Consider the following 7,479-nt stretch of genomic DNA (forward strand, 5'->3'; position numbering starts at 1 on the left):
TCCAAATTAGACTGGACTTAGATGCACTAATGGGCCTCATGAGGCCCATAGGGTTGGACCCCAGCTGGGGCTTAGGGCAGCCCACCAAAGGGGGCGCCCAGGGCTATATAAGCAAGGGGGGCATCTCTGAACCCTAGCTTCCTGCTGGCGGCCCCCTTTTCCTTTTGTTGGTCACCGCCCCTACTGGCGCCTCCCTCCTGTGCATCAAGCCCTAGTTGTTCTCGCGGATCTAGCAATCCGGAGTGCGACGCTTCTTCCCGTACGTGTGGACTTCATGGAGGTGCTACGCTTGCTACACAAAGACGAGCCGTTCGTGAGGTGGTTTACGCAACTGCACTGCGGGCTTCCATCTGCACTACACCGACGCGCTACAGAAGTTCTGCAACCGCACGTCTAGTGGTAATCCCGTGATCTATAACTGCAGTAATTCTGGTTTATGTGGTAGAAAAATTTTGTTTTTGCTACCCCATATTCCTACAGCAGTATCAAGAGCCAGTTCTATGTCGTTATAGATTTGGATATGTACATATGGAGATATGCGTAGTTGCAGATTGATCTATGACCTTGTTTCGTAAACTTGCTGCGAAGGTTGTGCAATGACATACTCCTACCGGTTGGTTTTCCGCCATCGGAGTTAAGTGATGCACATAAACCTGGTTGCTGCGGTTGGAGATCAATGTGATTGGTCGAATCAAAACTTAGGGCATAAGCCAGATGCATGAGATGCATAGGGCAGTAGATTGGATCTACTGCGAATTTTGTTTTGTTGCAAAAGCGTGTTTTATCATAAAACAATCATAACTTTTGCATACGAACTCAGATTGAGGCGAATTTTATATCGATTTGTATCTACAGAAAAAGTTAGACTTGGTTTTTCGTGAAATTTAGATTTGCGAAATTCGGCCTGGAAGATAGGGTTTTTCGGCAATTTATGTTCGAACGTCGGAATTGCATAACTCTGTTTTGCAGGTTTTGTGATCGGTATGGCCCCTATGTGTATGTGATGCATGTGTGTAGTTGTTTCATGACCTGCGTGTCTTGATTATGACAATTTAGCAGGAGCCATATGAATTGTTACATTTGATGTAATGGCATGCGTGCCAACATGTGATGATCCAAGTCGTGAATGTAAATTTATTTACTAGCTATTAGGTGTTATAGCTAGTTCTAGTTCTTGTAGTTTTCATCACATGAAGGATGGTGCACATGTACATGAAGATGGAGATCAACATGGCGAACAAGTTCTATGGAGATGGAGATCACCATGAGAATAAGGGACATACTGATTCACAATTATGTGCTTGTCGTTCTTGACGTTTTACTACTACGTGCATCATAGTAGAAGTAGAACGATCCCTCATTAATTTTGAGCAATCATGCCCTACCAACTAAACCTTGCACTATCCCATGTCTTGTACGATTGGTGGTGGGTCTATGAAATTAGAGTGCCACTAGTTTTCCTTAACTAGACAGGTTGTATCAGATACAAGCATGCATAAAGATTGGTTAGCTTGACAAGGTCATCTTAACAGTTAAGGACCTTGGGGCATCAAGGTTGGGATCGAGACATGGAGATTTCACCCAACAATAAGAGTCATATGAGATATGATTAGCAAGAGTTGCTTACCGATCTATCTCGTCTTCTAAGGGTGATGCAAAAGCTCACTAGTGGACGTGTTAGTTGTGGGTCTCGAATCACTAAGAATCAAAAGAGTGATATTGATTTTAGTTGGAGTAAATTATATTTCTTTTACTCCATCATGAATACTTTTGTCGTAGTATTTTGCATTTATTTTGTTGTAGATCGATGGCTCAAAACCAACCATTTGCTTTACGTTGCATACTTGAGAGCAACAAATTGAATGAGACAAACTACGCAGATTGGATCCGTAACCTGAGAATTGTTCTCAGGGTTGCCAACAAGGAAGATGTTCTAGACACCCCACCGCCAGAAGAGCCTGCTGCAAATGCCACTACTGCTGAGAGGAATGTTTATAGGAGAGCGGTTGATAACAACCGTGAAGTGAGCTGTCTCATGTTAGCTTGCATGGAACCTGAGCTGCAAATGCAATTTGAGAATAACCATGCGGTGCACGATATGATCGTGGCGCTTCAAGACATGTTCCAGACTCAGGCCAGGACTGAAAGGTTCAATGTGTCCAAGGCCTTTGCTGAAACTAAGCTAGCAGAAGGCACATCAGTAGGGCCGTATGTAATCAAGATGGTTGGTTACACATAGAGGTTGGAGAAGCTAGGCTTCCCACTTGGCCAGAGTTGGCCACTGATTTCATTCTTGCCTCTTTACCCCCGAGCTATGGAAATTTCGTCTCCAACTACCACATGCATGGGGCTGAGAAGGGCTTGAGTGAGTTGTGTGGCAAGCTCAAGATGGCAGAGAGTGACATCAAGAAGAGCACAGGCGGCGGCCTTGTGATGGCTGTCCAGAATAAGCCTACTTTCAAGAAGAAAGGTTCCTCTTGGAAGAAGAAGGGCAAGGCTAAGGTTGCGAACTCCAAGCCAAACCCTACACCCAAGGCCAAACCTAGACTAGCTGCAGAAAAAGAGTGTTTTCATTGTCACCAGCCAGAACACTAGAAGAGAAACTGCAAGCTGTACCTAGTCTCGTTGAAGAATCGTTCTTTCACTTCAGGTACGCTTGTTGTTCATATTACAAAAATATTTCTCGCTGATTCTTATATTAATTCTTGGGTATTTGATACCGAATCAGTTGCTCATATATGCAATTTGATACAGGGAATGACAAAAAGTAGAAGCATTGAAAGAGGAGAAGTTGACTTCCGCGTCGGCAATAATGCAAGAGTTGCTGCTTTGGCCGTCGGGACGATGCAACTACACCTACCATTAGGATTTGTCTTGGAGCTTAATAATTGTTATTTTATTCCTAGTTTGAATCAAAACATTGTGTCTCCTTCATGTTTGATGAAGGATGATTATTCTTTTGCAAGTGAAAACAATGGTTGTGTGATCTCTAAGAATAATATGTTTGTGGCTTTGGCGTCCATTAAGAATGGGCTATTTAATTTAAATCTTGATGATTCTCCTGTCTGTAATATAAGTGCTAAAAGGCCTCGGCTAAATGATTTGAATCCTACCTACATGTGGCATTGTCGTCTCGGTCGTATAAGCGAGAGATGCATGAAGAAGCTCCATGAGGATGGACTTCTAAGTTCGTTTGAGTTTGAAACATACGAGACATGCGAAACTTGTTTGCTAGGCAAGATGACCAAGACGCCTTTAACAGGTTTTCCAGAAAGAGCGTCGGACTTGCTGAAACTCATACATACGGATGTGTGTGGACCAATGAGCTTGACTGCTAGAGGAGGATTCCAATATTTCATAACTTTTACTGATGATTTGACTAGATATGTTTATGTCTACTTGATGAAGCATAAGTCTTAAACTTTTGAAAAGTACAAGGAATTTCTGGATGAAGTTGAAAATCAGCATGGCAAGAAGATTAAAGCCTTGCGATATGATTGTGGGGGCGAATATCTGATCGGGGTTTCCGGGCGATGTAATTGAACTCTGTTCCATCAGAATTCGTAAATAGACACCATACGAGATATGGACTGGCAAGACTCCCAGTTTGTCTTTTCTAAAAATTTGGGGTTGTGAAGCATTTGTCAAACGACTCCAGTCTGACAAACTTGCACCCAAATCGGATAAGTGCATATTCGTGGGATACCCAAAGGAGACCTTAGGGTATTACTTCTACAATCGATCTGAGGGCAAACTGTTTGTCGCTCGAAACGGAGTTTTCTTAGAGAAAGAGTTTCTCAAAGAAGAGAAAAGTGGAAGAACGGCGCAACTTGAAGAAGTTCGAGATGAGTCAATAGGACAAGACTCTACAAGTGACGCTAATGTAGCTGAAGAAGTTGAGATACCAATGGCAACAAAAGTACCTCCGCAACCACGAAGATCGGCAAGGCTCCGTGCAGTGCGGAAATTATTATTGTTAGACAATGATGAGCCTACGACATATGCAGAGGCGATGGCAGACCCTGACTCCGAGAGATGGCAAGATGCCATGAAATCCAAAATAGAATCCATGAAGGAAAATCAAGTTTGGAACTTGATAGACCCGCCTGATGGTGTGAGAACCATAGAGTGCAAATGGATCTATAAGAAGAAGAAAGATATGGATGTAAATGTTCGCATCTATAAAGCTCGACTTGTCGCAAAAGGTTTTCGACAAGTTCAAGGAGTTGACTATGACGAGACCTTCTCGACTGTAGTGATGCTTATATCTGTTCGGATTATTCTAACTATTGCTGTATATTTCGAGTATGAAATATGGCAGATGGATGTCAAAACAGCTTTCCTTGATGGAAATCTGACCGAGGACGTGTATATGATGCAGTTCGGGGGTTTTGTCGATCCGACCAATGCTGGAAAGATATGCAAGCTTCAAAAATCTATTTATGGACTAAAACAAGCATCTCGGAGTTGGAATATTCATTTTGATGAAGTAGTCAAAGGGTTTGGCTTCATTAAGAACGAAGGAGAAGCTTGTGTTTACAAGGAAAGTGGGAGTTCTGTTGTATTTCTAATCATGTATGTAGATGACATACTACTGATTGGAAATGATATTCATATCCTTGAGTCTGTAAAGACTTCACTAGAAAATAGTTTTTTAGTGAAGGATTTAGGAGAAGCAGCATACATACCGGGCATCAAGATCTATAGAGATAGATCAAAGAGACATATAGGATTAAGCCAAGATACTTACATTGACAAAGTATTGAAGCGTTTCAACATGGAAGAGGCAAAGAAAGGGTTCTTGCCTATGTCACATGGCATATATCTTAGCAAGACTCAGTGTCCTACGACGACTGATGAGCGAGAGCGCATGAGCAAAGTTCCATATGGCTCGGCAATTGGATCTATCATATATGCAATGATAAGTACACACCCAGATGTTTCTTATGCTCTAAGTGTTACGAGCAGATACCAGTCAGATCCAGGTGAGAGTCACTGGACAGTTGTGAAAAATATCCTCAAGTACTTGAGAAGAACTAAGGATGTGTTCCTAGTCTATGGAGGTGAGGAGGTGCTCGTTGTAACCGGTTACACTGATGCTAGCTTCCAAACCGACAAAGGCGATTCAAAGTCTCAGTCCGGTTTCGTGTTCAAAGTAAATCGTGGTGCGGTTAGCTGGAAGAGTTCCAAGCAGGAGACGAAGGCCGATTCTACAACAGAAGCCGAGTACATTGCAGCTTCAGAAGCTGCAAAGGAAGGTGTTTGGATAAGGAAGTTCCTTGTTGAGCTTGGTGTGTTTCTTAATGCCTCTAACCCAATGGATCTCTACTGTGACAACAGTGGAGCTATTACGCAAGCTAAGGAGCCAAGAAATCGCTAGAAGAGCAAACACGTTATGCGGCGATTTCATCTCATTCGAGAGTTCATCGATCGGGGCAAGATCAAGATATGCAAAATACACACGGACCTAAACATTTCAGATCCGTTGACAAAACCCCTTCCACAGCCCAAGCATAAGAGGCACACAAGAGCAATGGGTATTAGATACATTCTAGATTGACTCTAGTGCAAGTGGGAGACTGTAGGAAATGTACCCTAGAGGCAATCATATTTCCTTGTATTCATGATTAATAAAGTGTTCATTGAATATCCATGGATGACAACTTGTATTGATTAATGCTTATATGAAGTATTTGTGAAACTCTTTATTTGTATGGATATTCTAAAATATTGCTAGTCGGAGTTCACGTGAAGACACACATGAATATTAGACTAGCACGTATATTAGTTGATTGACTATGTTTCACAAGTCATGGGCATGGGGATGTTAAACTAATAATGTGGGCTCATGTGAGACGTGAGACTGAACTGACCCTACACGAGATGATGACTTCTCATTACACAATATATACGATGTGTCCTAAGACCTAAGATCGTCGTATGTACTCAAGATATGAATCGACTTACTTAGGATCCATCAAATGCTACACCGTAACTGGGTAGTCATAAAGGTGGCTTTCGGGTCTGTCAAGAAGCATGTTGTGAGACACAGTCGGTCAAGATGGGATTTGCCTCCCTCTGCTAGAGAGAGATATCTCTAGGCCCCTCAGTGATTCGGATCAGGAAATGCATGGCCACGCTGGAGTTAAGAGTTAACCAAGGATTCCAAATCACAGGATCAAGAAAGAGTGGTCGGCTTCAAGCTGGACCAAATATCGCGAGGCAAAGGGAACAACATGTATAAGATTGTGACGGCTCGACAGATATGATTCGCGCGCGCATAGGAGTTGACACGTCTTGCTAGAGACCGCTATCAATTATTGGCGAGTAGGAGTACTCGGCCATGTCTATTCACGCGTGAGCCCATAGGGTCACACACTTAAGTGCCAGAAGCTTAACGAGGATGGGTTGGACCCCAGGTGGGGCTCAGGGCAGCCCACCAAAGAGGGCGCCCCAGGCCTATATAAGCAAGGGGGGCATCTCTGAACTCTAGCTTCCTGCTGGCCGCCCCCTTTTCCCTTTGCTGGTCGCCGCCCCTGCTGGCGCCTCCCTCATGTGCATCAAGTCCTAGTTGTTCTCGCGGATCTAGCAATTCGGAGTGCGATCCTTCTTTCCGTACGTGTGGACTTCGTGGAGGTGATGCGCTTGCCGCACAAGGACGAGCCGTTCGTGAGGTGGTTCACGCAACTGTACTGCCGGCTTCCATCTGCACTACACCGACACGCTACAGAAGTTCCGCAACCGCGCGTCTAGTGGTAATCCCGTGATCTATAACTGCAGTAATCCTGGTTTATGTGGTAGAAAAATTTTGTTTTTACAACTCCATATTCCTACATTATGTTCATAAATTTAAATTATTTGGTCACTTTTAGAGTAAATTATTTAGTGTTGTGGACTCATTTATTCTTGTATGTGGGCTCATTTAATCGATTTGAGTAATAGAGTTTGTTCACTGTATAGTCTATTTTTTAGGTTATGGATCTATTTTTATTTTGCACAATAATTTATTGGCCCATAGTCTATGCGCTTTTTGCTATTGGTCCAGCAGATCGGCCCACCCGGGACTAGTTCCCACGGCTCCCTGTCTAATCAAGTTGCTCTGAACATACAGCCTCTTCTTGCCCTTTACGATCCATAGCAAAGCATTGTTTCAGGCCCAGCCAGATAGCCAGGCCTCATCACAAACCACATCACGGGCCTTACAACCATATGTTCATGATTATCCTGTTACATGTCGTAGCACTATTGTACATGAGGCCCAAGTCTGGACATGGACTGCTAGTCTTGTAACCATCAATTGCACAAATTAAGCAATGGGCTTTCAAAAACTTTATTCACCAACTTTGTGCCCATCGCATAAAACTTGAGACCATTCTGATAGCCTTGGAGTCGGAAGCTCAACGCGTGATTCAAACGTACTAAAAGTGTGAGAATTTGCAGCACCATACAAAGCAGCCATTCTGTACTCACCTCACTATT

This window comes from Panicum virgatum, chromosome 1N (genome assembly GCF_016808335.1).
Source record: "Panicum virgatum strain AP13 chromosome 1N, P.virgatum_v5, whole genome shotgun sequence".
Classification (NCBI taxonomy): Eukaryota; Viridiplantae; Streptophyta; class Magnoliopsida; order Poales; family Poaceae; genus Panicum; species Panicum virgatum.